We start from the raw sequence: 16,454 nt of genomic DNA, 5'->3' as shown, positions 1-16,454 counted from the left end.
GTATGATGGCCCCCACACTGTTCAAAGAACCCACATTATCTCCCACACTGTATAAATAGAGTACATATAGTATAATGCACCAGATAGTCCTCAATATAGTATAATGCACTCCCCATAGTCCTTCGTATAGTATAATGCGCCCCCATAGGCAGAGTCTGTAGTATAATGTGGCCCCCCTCCTCATAGGCAGAGTCTGTGATATAATGCCCCCCCCATCTCATAGGCAGCGTCTGTAGTATAATGCCCCACCTATAGGCAGAGTCTGTAGTAAAATGCACCCCCCATAGGCAGAGTCTGTAGTATAATGCTCCCCCTCTTATAGGCAGAGTCTGTAGTACAATGTCCCCCCATAGGCAGAGTCTGTAGTCTACTGCTCTCCCCTGCTCATAAACAGAGTCTGTAGTATAATGCCCCCCATAGGCAGAGTCTGTAGTAGAATGCCGCCCCATAGACAGAGGCTTTAGTATAATGCTCCCCCCCTCCCCATAGACAGTCTGTAGTATAATGCCCCCCCTCCCCATAGGCAGAGTCTTTAGTATAATGCCCCCCCTCTCTGTGGGCAGAGTCTTTAGGATAATGCTCCCCCATAGGCAGAGTCTGTAGTATAATGCACCTCCCCCTTCCCATAGGCAGAGTCTGTAATATAATGCCGCCCCCCACCCGGCAAAAAATAAATAAACAGTACTCATCTCTCCTCCTGGTTCCCTCGCTGCTCAGAGCACCCAGCACGCACACATCTTCAGCACAGCGGGCTGGGCGCCAAGTGATGATGTCAGAGACATCAGTCACAGAAGGGACTAATGGGAGAGAGATCCGCGCTCCCTCTCTCATCAGTAAACTTGCGGCGGTGGCGGGCAGTGGGGCCCGATGCTGGCACCAGGGGCATGCTAGATACAGTTACACTGGCGTAGCCCTGGATGGGCCCCCTAAGAGCGAGGGGCCCGGGGCCACCGCCCCCTTTGCCCCCCTGGTAGCTTGATACTGTGGCAGAGGGAAGCATGAAGTGTTCTAAAATTTCCTGGTAGACGGCTGCGCTGACTTTTGTGTTGAAAAAACACAGTGGACCTACACCAGCAGATGACACGGCTCCCCAAACCATCACTGATTGTGGAAACTTCACACTAGACCTCAAGCAGCTTGGATTGTGGCCTCTCCACTCTTCTTCCAGACTCTGGGACCTTGATTTCAAATGAAAATTGGAACTCTGGACATCTGTCAAGCCAGCAGTCTTCATCATGATTGTCATGATTGTGGAGCCTACTAAAACAGACTAAGGGACCTTTTTAAATGCTTAGGAAGTCTTTGCAGGTGTTTTTTGTTAATTATTTTAATTTACTGAGTTAATGACTTTTGTGTTTTCATTGGCTATAAGCCATAATCATCAACATTAACAGAAATAAACACTTGAAATAGATCACTGTGTTTGTAATGACTCTATATAATATATGAGGTTCACTTTTTGCATTGAAGAACTGAAATAAATTAACTTTTTGATGATATTCTAATTTTGTGAGATGCACCTATATGTTATGGCCTTGTAAATTAGAGTGTCTATCTTCATGGGGTGCACTTAAATAGTGCTGGGCAGCCCGTGTTCTTGCCTCAGCAGCGAATTTAGCTATCCAGGGAATCTAGTCACTTTATGTGTATATCAGTTCTGACATTATGTTGCTTGCATTTGAATCCTGTCTCTTTTTTATTGTTTGATAACTGCACTGTCTGCTAGTGATTTAATGTATTTGCTCTAGTTTCAATTTGCAATGCATTATGGGAAAGTTCCAAGAGCATTGTGAGACAGTTCTTGTTGCATTGTGGTCCTGTTCTTGTCACAGATTGGGCAGCGACCATTATTTCCTCTTCTCTTCTGATGGAGAAGTTCCCTTATCACTCATCTTGTAAAGTGGCACAGAGCGGTAGTCGTGACTGAACGTCGGTCTGATTTCGCTCTGGCACTTTACAGACAATGGGTGTCCCAGTCCCAGTGTGCTCTAGGGTGTGGGGTGCAGCACACTCTCTTGTAGGCCGCAGGCCTCCACTGCCTTCAGGCTTCTGTCCTCAGAAGCCGCCGCACACAATTTAGGGGACACGAAGTTCTTTGTAACAGTCAAACATATACTTGACAGTTCAAGTTCATCAGGTGGGTACAGATGGGATAAGGCACAGCAATTCACATTATCCTCCTTCTTAGCATAACTCCTCTTCAGCCCTGTTGCTAGCTCATCCTGTATTTCTCGTCCACCTCTGCAGTGCACCCGGGACTGGCCTTCAACTTCCATCTATGCAGGTCCCTGTCCATCTTCCTTTGTACTTCAGAGCACACAAAGTGTCCGGCAGCTCCTATGCCAGACCTTAGGCTCTGGACGTGACTGGAGCGACTGCTCTGGATCCCAGTAATGCCTCCCACTGCCTGGAACATTGAGTACTATATACAGTGGGTACGGAAAGCATTCAGACCCCTTTACATCTTTCACTCTTTGTTTCATTGCAGCCATTTGGTAAATTCTAAAAAGTTCTTTTTTTTTTCTCATTAAAGTACACTGTGCACCCCATCTTGACTGAAAAAAAACAGAAATGTAGAAATATTTGCAAATTTATTAAAAAAGGAAAACTGAAATATCACATGGTCATATTCAGACCCTTTGCTCATATTTAAGTCACATGCTGTCCATTTCTTGTGATCCTCCTTGAGATGGTTCTACTCTTTCATTGGAGTCCAGCTGTGTTTAATTAAACTGATAGGACTTGATTTGGAAAGGCACACACCTGTCTATATAAGACCTCACAGCTCACAGTGCATGTCAGACCAAATGAGAATCATGAGCTCAAAGGAACTGCCTGTTACGATGTTAGTAGATACCCTGAAGTCCAATGGCGTGGGCCAAAAGCAGAGACTGAGACAAGAGTAGTGTGAAAGTCTATTTTAAACTCAAGTGCAAAAGATCACAGCAAACAGTTTATGAAGGTAAGTTCATTCCAAACAACACTTCTTAGAACCTAATCTGTAAGGCACGGCCTTCATTACTATTAGGGTATGTAAACGTTAACGATAGTCCAAGTTTACTTAGGTACAGTAATATGCAAACAGAAATAAGGATAGTAAGCAGACGTAGGCATTCCTCAGTTGATTGTGGACTCACGTAGTGCAGAAGAGAAGACAAACTGGAATATGGATCTGGATATTGAAGAATGCAGGAGGTGCAGCGGAGGAAACAGCGATGTCTTAAGCAGAGCTGGAGCCGGGTATTTAAACACAGAGCAAGATGGTGACTATACCAGAGGTGTAGAGATCCAGGAGAAGTTTTCTTCAGGAAGACAAAAGTTCAGAGATCCCAGCGTGAGTGAACAACAGCCAGCGGTTCCTTTCAGCAGAAGTCCCCTTAGCAGAGGATTCAGGCAGCAATCCTTTCAGCGGATGACTAGGAGTAAACACAAAGTCAGCAAGACTCTATTCAGAGGGCTAGCACAGGTGAGTAGAAAGCTAAAAGCACACAATACTCAGGCAAGGCATGATTGCAACACATGCAGTTTAAGTAGGTCCACAGGCAGGAAACACATGACCCCAGTGAGGCAATGGAAGCCATCTTGGCTAAGGGAAAAACTACTGGCAAAGTAAAATTAAACCTGGCATCCTGACACTGCCAAAGGAGCTTAGAGACAGAATTGTGGCAAGGCACAGATCTGGCCAAGTTTACAAAAGAATTTCTGCATTAGTCAAGGGTCATAAGAACACAGTGGCCTCCATAATCCTTAAGTGGACAAAGTTTGGGACCACCAGAAGTCTTCCTAGACCTGGCCGTCCAGCTCAACTGAGCAATCGTGGGAGAAGAGCCTTGGTGAGAGAGGTAAAGATGAACCCCAAGATCACTGTGGCTGAGCTTCAAAGATGCAGTAGGGAGATGGGAGAAAGTTGCATAAAGTCAACTATCACTGCAGCCCTCCACAAGTCGAGCCTTTATGGCTGAGTGGCCCAACGGAAGCCTCTCCTCAGTGCAAGATATATGGAAGCCTGCACAGGGTTTGCTTAAAAACACATGAAGGACTCCCAGTCTATGAGAAATAAGATTCTTTGGTCTGATGAGACTAAGATAGAACTTTTTGGTGATAATTCTAAGGGGTATGTGTGGAGAAAACCAGGCACTGCTCATCACCTGCCCAATACAATCCCAACAGTGAAACATGGTGGTGGCAGCATCATGGGGGTGTTTTTCAGCTGCAGGGACAGGACGACTGGTTGGAATTGAAAGAAACATGAATGTGGCCAAGTACACAGATATCCTGGATGAAAACCTCTTCCAGAGTGCTCTGGACCTCAGACTTGGCCGAAGGTTCACCTTCCAACAAGACAATGACCCTATGCACACAGTTAAAATAACAAAAGAGTGGCTTCAGAACAACTCTGTGACCATTCTAGACTGGCCCAGCCAGAGCCCTGACCTAAACCCAATTGAACATCTCTGGAGAGACCTGAAAATGGCTGTCCACCAACGTTCACCATCCAACCTGACAGAACTGGAGAGGATCTGCAAGGAAGAATGGCAGAGGAACCCCAAATCCAGGTGTGAAAAACTTGTTGCATCATTCCCAAGAAGACTCATGGATGCACTAGCTCAAAAGGGGGCTTCTACTCAATACTGGTCATTTGGTCTGACATGCACTGTGAGCTGTGAGGTCTTATATAGACAGGTGTGTGCCTTTCCAAATCAAGTCCTATCAGTTTAATTAAACACAGCTGGACTCCAATGAAAGAGTAGGACCATCTCAAGGAGGATCACAAGGAAATGGACAGCATGTGACTTAAATATGAGCAAAGGGTCTGAATACTTATGACCATGTGATATTTCAGTTTTCCTTTTTTAATAAATTTGCAAAAATTTCTACATTTCTGTTTTTTTCAGTCAAGATGGGGTGCAGAGTGGACTTTAATGAGAAAAAAATGAACTTTTTAGAATTTACCAAATGGCTGCAATGAAACAAAGAGTGAAAAATTTAAAGGGGTCTAAATACTTTCCGTACCCACTGTACTTCAATAAAACTCACCCTATAGATACCCTAGCCTGAACCTGCATGTCAACGGAGATGGGCATCCTACATATAGATGACAATGGCACCCTTGCTGAACGGCAGCTGCCCCTAGACCCTAAAAGTCCCTTATTCGTACTTACATAGACCAAAGATCTGACAGTCTACCAGAAACTGGTACAGATATCACATCAAACAATCAATCCTCAGTGTGTACTAAATGATTAAAGTGACAGCAGTGAATAAAGTGACAATGTGCAAATTTATAAAAACACCCAAGAACGTTCCTAATATCTTTGGACCTCCAAGCCAAAGGATACATTCGGGCATCCAAACAAAGGCTACAATCAGCCCTGTTCAACACCCTAGATGCTGATTACCTGCCTTATAGTGGAGGGTGACACCCTAGTTAATGTTGACACTGTGGCGCCCCGCTCCACGGCGGCTATCCCTGGATAACCCTAGCCAGCCCTGGAATTAATCACCCATAGAGGTATCAATGACATAAATGATCACAAGACTAAACAATAAAAGGAACTTATCTTGATAAAGTGCAATACTGATGCGTATCATCTTTATGCCGCATGTCCCGATTTTAAAGAGATTTAATAAAATTTGTATTTTAGGGTTTATGTTATACTTATGTCTTATGGTATCCTAAGCTTATCTTATGCTATACTCACATTATGCATTAACACTTCACATGCTGTTACATCACCATTATACATTACATAAGACACATATCACTTTTACATATAAAACCGCAAGAGAGTGTTCACATGAGGTGTTTGTTGTCTTCAGGGGCAGGAACAGGGTAACACAGTCCACATCCCTACAGTTTTGTATCTTGGGCTCTGTGCACACAGCCTGCTCCAAGCTTAGCCGGTAAGAGCCCTATGTATGTGGTACAATACTGGGGTTCATCGTATGTTTTCCGCATCTACTGTATGGAGGTTTCTCTACTATCAATAAAGAGAAGGGTTTTCGCAGCCTTTTTCTTAAGAAGACAGGGGGTTTAGCTCCATGTCACACTACACACCGTGGTAAGGTGTATGAGGGGAGCATAGCCCGCCTAATCTAATAGTATGGGCGTCACTAATAGGCTGTAAACCAGACACTGTGCGTGACCAGCGCCAAAATATTTACCAGAACCTCATACATAGATTTTGCACGTTATTTTTATTCAGGGTTCAGACAAGCCCATCAATGCTGGATTTGTAAACTAGGGGGTCTGTCCTCATGGGGTGCACTTAGATAGTGCTTTGCAGCCCACCTAATCTAACAGTATGAGGGTCACTAATAGGCTGTAAGCCCTATATTGAGCACTATCTGTGTTAGGCGTCAGGTGTTTTCTGGATCTGAAATGGGTTCTGAATCATCAGTGGATTCTGTGGTCTCCCATTCCGGTCCAGATGCTGCTCAGCATCGTCATCGGTCCCAACGCCTAGCTGGTGCACGAGATGTACAAGCTGTCTCTTGGGTCTTTGTTCCTAGCAACATGAAGGATAGGTTGCGGAGGGAAACAGGGCTGTTACAGCCTAAGTCCAGGATACACTGCACTGAGCATGCCCGTGACATGGCGGACCGTGATTAGTGGTTTGGGAGTCAGCTGATCCGGTGACCTGGCACCGCCTGATTGGTCGCGGGTGACGTCACCAATAATGTGACGGTGGGCAGGGCTTAATATTTAAATAGCACGCCCACAAACATGGCGGCGCGCTCTGATCATTGAGCTGAGTTGGTGTTATTGTGTGGACGCTTGGTCGTTTCGGCTCCACGTGTGCTTTTGCTGTTATAGCTTCTGACAGGCAGGTTTAGCAGGGGATAGACAGCCTTAGATGGAGGGAGGCAGGTAGCTTCGTCTGACAGTCTGGCTCCAACAAGGGGGTCGCTATACACCCCGAGCAGACTGCGGACTCCGTATTCCCGGCACCGCCTGTTAGCCACGTGGAGAGATACTCCTCAGTCCGGTAGCAAGCCGGCTGGGAGCATGTATACGCCGACGTGAATCACACACGCATCCTAGCGCCTGCTGCGTAGCCTCTGTGCAGTTAACAGGGCTACGGCTCCATTATTTGTCGCACATCTCTCGTGCAGTTAACGGAGATAGTGCGAATCCCTATTCCCGTTCCGGTGTGCAGTAACACGGGGGGGATTGTTATTTCAGTTGGTTGTTTTACCTTCTTACCCGGAAGGTGTTCGTCCGCAGTCCTCCAGGCTGCATCACGGACCCCGGGTTCGTTTGCTTTCCATTATTTAATAAAGTTGTTTGCAACCATTTCCCTAACAATCTGTGTGTGACCAGTGACCTATACAAGCCATTTTTTGTGTGCAGTTTTAATACTAAGCAATGACCCCCTCCAAGAATTGGTAGGTTAATGAGTTGGTTGTCTCATCAGTATTTTGCACCTGTGCTGCCCCTGCCTTTATTATATGGTTTGCTTCATCCTGATTAGTGCATTAGTTTTGAGACCTGGGCTGGAGAATAAATACTGTTCCTCTTTTTTGCTGTGTTAATAATTTTTTTCAGTTTTAATTCAACTACTCTAGCATCAAGCTCCTAATTCGCTTTGTCTAAAGGAAGTTAGATGGCAATGTTTTATTGTGTGAGGTATGGAACTCTCTACCACATGACCTTGTAATACTTAATTCTCTAAAAAAAAGTTCAAGGAGGTCCTGTGTGACTTTCCTGAATAATATTACAGGTTATTCATACTAGATTTTGTTATGGGACGTTGATCCAAGCAACTAGTCTGATTGCCATATGTGGAGTCGGGAAGGAATTTTTCCCCTAATTTTGGGCAAGCAGCATCTGCCTCATGGGGTTTTTTGACTTCCTCTGGATCAACACATTAGCTTTTCACAGGTCTCTATATATAGTGTGATGGCTCCCACAGCTCTTTATATACAGTACTAGATGGTGGCCCGATTCTAACGCATCGGGTATTCTAGAATCTGTATGCGGCCGACCAGGCGCAATCAACAGAGTGGTGTTTAAATGTGGCGCCAAAATCGCTGATTGGTCGCGGCCGCCGGCCACAACCAATCAGCAGAGCGGTGTTTAAATTTGGCGCCAGTATCGCTGATTGGTCGCGGCGCCAATATCGCTGATTCCGACCAATCAGCGAATCGTATTACTGAGGACCGGGCAGCGACGCTACCTGTGCGGGTACTTCCGCTGCGAGGAACCGGGAGATGGCCGGCTGCTCACAGCCGAAGTATCCCGACTGGCGGCGCCGCTCCCCGGTCCTCGCTTCACACTTGCCGTCGGGAGATCAGCGGCCCTAGCCATTGATCTCCCGACGGTAGCCGCATGGAGGTCAGCAGCGCCGCCGGTCGCGGTACTTCTGCTGCGAGCAGCCGGGAGATGAGCGGCTAGCGCCGGTCATCTCCCGGCTGCATCGCCGCTGACCTCCGTGCGGCAGATGAGCTGCTAACGGCCGCCATCTTTTTCTGAAATCCCGCGTCGCTGATTGGCCGCGGCTGGACCAATCAGCGACGCAGGATTTCCTGGACAGAAGGACAGACAGACAGACGGGATTAGACGATTATATACAGTACAGACCAAAAGTTTGGACACACCTTCTCATTTCAAGATTTTTCTGTATTTTCATGACTATGAAAATTGTACATTCACACTGAAGGCATCAAAACTATGAATTAACACATGTGGAATTATATACTTAACAAAAAAGTGTGAAACAACTGAAAATATGTCTTATATTCTAGGTTCTTCAAAGTAGCCACCTTTTGCTTTGATGACTGCTTTGCACACTCTTGGCATTCTCTTGATGAGCTTCAAGAGGTAGTCAATGGAAATGGTCTTCCAACAATCTTGAAGGAGTTCCCAGAGATGCTTAGCACTTGTTGGCCCTTTTGCCTTCACTCTGCGGTCCAGCTCACCCCAAATCATCTCGATTGGGTTCAGGTCTGGTGACTGTGGAGGCCAGGTCATCTGGCGTAGCACCCCATCATTCTCCTTCTTGGTCAAATAGCCCTTACACAGCCTGGAGGTGTGTTTGGGGTCATTGTCCTGTTGAAAAATAAACGATGGTCCAACTAAACGCAAACCGGATGGAATAGCATGCCGCTGCAAGATGCTGTTGTAGCCATGTTGGTTCAGTATGCCTTCAATTTTGAATAAATCCCCAACAGTGTCACCAGCAAAGCACCCCCACACCATCACACCTCCTCCTCCATGCTTCTCGGTGGGAACCAGACATGTAGAGTCCATCCGTTCACCTTTTCTGCATCGCACAAAGACACGGTGGTTGGAACCAAAGATCTCAAATTTAGACTCATCAGACCAAAGCACAGATTTCCACTGGTCTAATGTCCATTCCTTGTGTTCTTTAGCCCAAATAAGTCTCTTCTGCTTGTTGCCTGTCCTTAGCAGTGGTTTCCTAGCAGCTATTTTACCATGAAGGCCTGCTGCACAAAGTCTCCTCTTAACAGTTGTTGAAGAGATGTGTCTGCTGCTAGAACTCTGTGTGGCATTGACCTGGTCTCTAATCTGAGCTGCTGTTAACCTGCGATTTCTGAGGCTGGTGACTCGGATAAACTTATCCTCAGAAGCAGAGGTGACTCTTGGTCTTCCTTTCCTGGGGCAGTCCTCATGTGAGCCAGTTTCTTGCAGCGCTTGATGGTTTTTGCATCTGCACTTGGGGACACTTTCAAAGTTTTACCAATTTTTTGCATTGACTGACCTTCATTTCTTAAAGTAATGATGGCCACTCATTTTTCTTTACTTAGCTGCTTTTTTCTTGCCATAATACAAATTCTAACAGTCTATTTAGTAGGACTATCAGCTGTGTATCCACCAGACTTCTGCACAACACAGCTGATGATCCGAACCCCATTTATAAGGCAAGAACTCCCACTTATTAAACCTGACAGGGCACACCTGTGAAGTGAAAACCATTTCCGGTGACTACCTCTTGAAGCTCATCAAGAGAATGCCAAGAGTGTGCAAAGCAGTCATCAAAGCAAAAGGTGACTACTTTGAAGAACCTAGAATATAAGACATATTTTTAGTTGTTTCACACTTTTTTTGTTAAGTATATAATTTCACATGTGTTAATTCATAGTTTTGATGCCTTCAGTGTGAATGTACAATTTTCATAGTCATGAAAATACAGAAAAATCTTTAAATGAGAAGGTGTGTCCAAACTTTTGGTCTGTACTGTATATTAGATGATGACCCCACAGACCCTTTACACAGCATTATGTTTCCACAGCTCCTTGTATACAGTATGATTCCCTCATTGTTCCCTAAATACAGTATGATGTGCTCACAGCTCCATATACACCGTATGATGTCCCCACACATGCAGATACACAATATGATACCTATACACAATATGATGCCCCTACATCTCCCTATACACAATATGATGCCCCTACATCTCCCTCCATCTGAACAAGTCTCTCCAGCTTCAGAAAGATTATGGACGCATCACATTTTTTTTTACGGACAAGGAAAAAAGTGCCCTATTTTTATGGACTGTCCAAGAATTTCTGGACAGTTGGCAACCCTGCTATTAGTTCCACTGGGGTGGCAGCCTAGGTGGATGCTGGAAGCACAACCGTCTCTCCCTAAGATTCGGAGAGGGAAGGCCACCGATTCCTGACCCTTGCTGTGGCCTTTTCGTTGAGAGGGATGGTTTATTGAGGGCCCATATATACACACAGTCATGGCCGGAAGTGTTTAGCAACCTTGAGATTGTTCCAGAAAGTGAAGTATTTCTCCCAGAAAATTATTACAATTACACATGTTTTGTTATACATTTGTTATAATATTTATTTCCTTTGTGTGTATTGAAACAGCACAAAAAAATGGGAAAAAAAGGCAAATTGGACATAATTTCACACAAAACTCCAAAAATGGGCCGGACAAAATTGTTGGCACTTTTCCAAAATTGTGGAAAAACAACTTTGCTTCAAGCATGTGATGCTCAATAAAACTCACCTGTGGCAAGTAACAGTCGTGGGTAATATGAAAGTCATACCTGAGACCAGATAAAAAGTGGAGAAGATAGATAGATATGAGATTGATAGATAGATAGATAGATATGAGATAGATAGATGGATATGTGGCACCCCAGGGGTCTGGTTACCACTGTAATAGAAATATTATGTCTGAGAGCAAGTGGGAGGTTTCCTGGTTCGGAGCCCTTAAACATGCAACACCTCCTGTCCCAGACCAGATAGGGGAGGAACCTGCCCTATATAAACTGGATCTGGGGCGGGGTTAGTGAAGTCAGAGCCTGGAGTTAGTTCCAGACACAGGGAAAGTAACAGCGAGGAGCTCTGTAGGAGCAGGAGCTGAAGACCAGGGACTTGAGCTAAGCGGAGTTCGTCCTGGCAGAAGACTCTGAGAACCGGACACAGGAGTCCGAGGTTGCGGGGACTTATATATACCCAGCAGCAGAAACCCGCCGGCAGGGGATTTCAAGTCCTCTGGCCATAGAAGCCCGGAGGCTCAGTCACGAGCAAGGGACCAGCACTGCAATCGAGGAGCGGGGGCTATCAGAAGGCCCCAAGTCACCAGCCATACAGGTGAGCACCACACGGAACACTCAGGGACGTGGGCTACTTCCACTCGCTTACAGCAAGGTAGCCAGGAAGAGTGCAGATAGTCGGGGAGGCCTACAACTCCACCTGGCCAGGGGAACTCCAGTTTGCTCACAGACTGACCAGGCCTCTTATGCTAGCCAGTACTCCCGGGAGGGTCTGCCTTATCACCATCAGTAAAGACCCTGAACTGCACTGCAAAGCCTCTGAGTCGTTCCTGCTGCGCTCGTGTACCATCACTCCTATCATCCACACTCACTAGCCTGAGGCTATACTCCTCCCGTGGGGAGTTATATTACACTCTGCTGCCCTCACAACATCAGCCTCAGAGGTCTGCTCAGCAGCGGCGGTTCTTATTGACCGCAATCCACGGGTGGCGTAGTCGGACATTGCATTATACTGATACAGAGACTGCCACAATATTGGTCTGGCCACCCTGAGCCACGGGACCAGGTCGCCACAACTACTCCCAGCATTGCCCTGAAGTCCGGTCCCGGGTGCCCCATGGCCCAGGGGGCGCGTCATATAGATAATAGATAGATGATAGATAGTCCTATGATATGAGATAGAGGTCGTTATAGACAGGTTTATACACTCTCTCCCGAAGTCGGTAAAATCCTGGGTTGCCCAGGGAGATCCCTATAATGCTGATGACTTGGTGGGGTTGGTGGAAAGATACCAGGCGGTTGAGAGTCCGTTGGGAAAACAAGGGGTCGTAGCCTCTCAATACTGGGGTTCCCAAAAGGTGGCGGACACCCAAAAGAAGGGAGCTAGCGCCACACCTGGGGGGCATCCTAGAGTTCAGGAGGGGTCTGAGTTGCTGCCCAAGGTCCCACCCCATAATATAGTGTGTTGGAGATGTCATACCCCTGGCCATATTGCCTCCCGGTGTCCCATAACCTCTGAACCAATGGACTGTAACATGGGCCGGCGTTGCTCTTATTTTGCCTACCCCGCCTGCAGCGCGGTTCGTCAACATGGCGAGGGCCCTCAGGCATGCTCAGTGTCAGTTAACGGGGCACAAGTCTCTGGACTATTGGTCTCAGGAAGTTTGGTGACCCTGATAAGGGCCACACTCCCTCATCGGCTGGTTTCTGGGAAGGTGGTGGGTGTCCGGTGTATCAATGGGGACGCTAAGAACTATCCTGTGGCCCAGGTGGATGTAAACACAGACTGTGGCACCACATCTCATGAAGTGGCGGTCGTTAAGGACCTATTGCATCCCATAATAATTGGACGTTACTTTGCATTATTCTGGGAAATGTGGGGGAAAGCGGGTTCACCTGGTTGCTTGGACGACAGCCAGATCGCCCCTAAGGAAACTTACCCACAGAACATAGTAGATGAGTTTCCCATGTGTGTGCTGGTGGGCAATGAGGCTGAAGTAGCATCCCCTGAGTCCAATATCCCTGAGCTTTAGGTGTCCGAGGGAAACTTTGGAACTGCCCAACTCAGGGATTTAACTCTGAAAGGGGCCTTTGAAAATGTTACTGTGTTAAATGGGGTGCCTCAGGAACCGGGGGCTGACACTCGGTTCCCTCATTTTGCTGTGAATGGGGATTTGCTGTACAGAATAACCAAGCCAAGGGGTGAGGTAATAGAACAGTTGCTGGTGCCAGGGCCCTATAGACGCAGGGTGTTAGACATGGCTCATTCTCATGTGTTGGGTGGTCACCTGGGTGCAGACAAGATTCAAGAACGGATCCTCCAAAGATTCTACTGGCCAGGTTGCTATAGAGAAATATAGAGTTATTGTCGTTCCTGCCCCACATGCCAGATAACCTCCCCAGTGGCCCACTTCCGCAGTCCCCTAGTGCCACTACCAGTCATCGAGGTTCCATTCGAACGCATAGCAATGGATCTAGTGGGGCCTCTGGTCAAGTCCGCCCAAGTGCATTAGTATATCCTGGTGGTATTAGATTATGCTACATGGTATCTGGAGGCCGTACCACTACGAAACTCCTCCACCAGGTGTATAGCCCGGGAGTTAGACCACATGTTTTCAAGAACTGGGTTGCCTAACGAGATCCTAACAGACCAAGGAACTCCATTTATGTCGAAGGTCATGAGGGAATTGTGCAAGACACTGCAGATTGCACAACTGAGAACCTCCGTGTACTCTCCCCAGACGGACGGACTGGTAGAGAGGTTTAACAAAACCTTGAAAGCAATGTTGAGGAAAGCAGTGGAAAAGGATGGCCGAGACTGGAACTATATGTTGTTCGCCATGAGGGAAGTTCCCAAAGCTTCCACAGGTTTCTCCCCGTTTGAACCACTCTATGGACGACACCCTCAGGACTCCTGGAGGTGGAGAAAGAGTCCTGGGAAGCTGAGACCACTCCCTATAGGAGAGTGGTGGAGCACGTTGCCCAGATGCAAGAGAGGATTGCCCATGTGATGCCCATTGTGAGGGAGCACCTCCTTAAGGCACAAGAGGCACAGTCCAGGGTGTATAATAGGTCGGCCAGGGTGAGATCGTTCAACCCAGGAGATCGAGTGCTTGTGCTAGTCCCACAGTGGAGACAAGTTCATGGCCAAGTGGCAGGGCCCCTATGAGGTGGTAGAGAAAGTGGGGGAAGTCAACTTTAAGATCCACCAACCAGGGAAGAGGAAGCCCTACCAAATTTACCATGTTAACTTGATTAAGCCATGGCAAGATAGAGAGCCTGCGGAAGCTCCCTGTTTAATGGCTGCGGCTGAGGCCGATGTGAAAGAGGTCAAGGTGGCAGAGTCACTGTCACATGCCCAAAAGCAACAGTGCAAAGAGTTGTTACAGCGAAATAAAGACATGTTTTCGGAGTTGCCAGGACTCACTCAGGTCATAGAGCATGAGGTTCTCACAGAGCCTCATGTTCGCGTCAATCTAAAACCATACCAGATCCCCGAAGCCCGCAGAGAGGTGATCTCTAAAGAAGTAAGGCGGATGCTAAACCTGGGAGTCATTGAAGAGTCCAAAAGTGGATGGTCCAGTCCTATAGTCTTAGTGCCGAAACCAGATGGGGAATGGCGGTTTTGCAACGACTATAGGAAGCTGAACGAGGTCTCAAAGTTCGACGCCTACCCAATGCCTAGGGTAGATGAGCTTATCGAAAGGCTAGGACCCGCTCGGTACATCACCACTCTGGACCTCACCAAAGGATATTGGCAAATTCCCCTGTCCAAAGAGGCTAAGGAGAAGACAGCCTTCTCGACGCCAATACGTCAGGATGCCGTTTGGGTTGAAGGGAGCTCCGGCCACCTTCCAGAGAGCCATGGACCGGATCTTAGCACCCCACAAACAGTATGCAGCGGCCTACCTAGATGCCATCGTCATATTTAGCCAGGACTGGGAAAGTCATCTGGACAAAGTTCAAGCCATACTTGATGCCTAAGGAAGGCGGGCTTTACTATCAACCCGAAGAAATGTGCCATGGGGATGGAGGAAGCCAAGTACCTAGGGTACGTGGTTGGTAGAGGGGAAATAAAACCACAAATAAATAAGGTCGAGGCGATCTTGAACTGGCCACAGCCCCTCTCGAAGAAGCAGGTCATGGCGTTTCTAGGCATTGTGGGCTACTATCGAAGATTTGTCCCTAACTTTGCCCTGATAGCAGCCCCACTGATGGATCTTCCGAAAGGGATGAAGTCAGCTATGGCCAAGTGGTCCCCGGAAGCAGAAGCGACCTGCCAGGAATTGAAACTGGTCCTCTGTAAACAACCAGTCTTGGTGGCACCCAGCTTCTCCAAGGAGTTTGTGGTCCAGATGGATGCATCGGATGTGGGGCTGGGAGCAGTCTTGTCCCAGGAGATTAACGGAGAAGAACACCCTGTAAAATACCTCAGTCTGAAGCTCTCCGCTTGTGAGAAGGACTACTCCATTGTAGAAAAAGAATGTTTGGCCATTAAGTGGGCGTTAAACACTCTGAGGTATTACCTATTAGGTAGAAGGTTCAGGTTAGTGTCAGACCATGCCCCATTGAGGTGGATGCGAGAAAAGAAGGGAAACAATGCCAGAGTGACTAGGTGGTTCCTGGCTCTACAAGATTTTAGTTTCCGGGTAGAGCATAGGCCTGGGAAACAACATGGGAATGCCGCTGCCTTGTCAAGGGTTTATTGTATGGTGACAGAAGGTGCCAAGCCCTACGGCTTTGGACAGAGGGGGGGTGTATGTAAGGTTGCTGCCGGACAGATCGTGGACGGGAGGTATGTGTCCTCGAAGTGCCATGCTTCGGTGATGTAGGATCCGGAGAAGCAGGCTCCAGCACACATAGTGCTGAGAGGAATTTAATGCGTCCGGATTACAGGGCCGGGTTTTATGAGCAGCTGAAAGAGCACCTGTGGCACCTAACAGGTGTTGGCAATAACTAAATCACACTTGCAGCCAGTTAACATGGATTAAAGTTGACTCAACTTCTGTCCTGTGTCCTTGTGTGTACCACATTGAGCATGGAGAAAAGAAAGAAGACCAAAGAACTGTTTGCGGACTTGTGAAACCAAATTGTGAGGAAGCATGAGCAATCTGAAGGCTACAAGTCCGTCTCCAAAGACCTGAATGTTCCTGTGTCTTCCGTGCGCAGTGTCATCAAGAAGTTTAAAGCCCATGGCACTGTGGCTAACCTCCCTACATGTGGACGGAAAAGAAAAATTGACGAGAGATTTCAACGCAAGATTGTGCGGATGGAGGATAAAGAACCTCGACTAACATCCAAACAAGTTCAAGCTGCCCTGCAGTCCGAGGCTACAACAGTGTCAACCCGTACTATCCGTCGGCGTCTGAATGAAAAGGGACTGTATGGTAGGATACCCAGGAAGACCCCACTTCTTACCCCGAGACATAAAAAAGCCAGGCTGGAGTTTGCCAAAACTTACCTGATAAAGCCTAA

Source organism: Phyllobates terribilis, unplaced genomic scaffold (assembly GCF_046119375.1).
Source record: "Phyllobates terribilis strain yellow unplaced genomic scaffold, ASM4611937v1 Scaffold_12__6_contigs__length_324123572, whole genome shotgun sequence".
In the NCBI taxonomy this organism is placed as follows: Eukaryota; Metazoa; Chordata; class Amphibia; order Anura; family Dendrobatidae; genus Phyllobates; species Phyllobates terribilis.
This window is presented reverse-complemented; position numbering follows the sequence as displayed.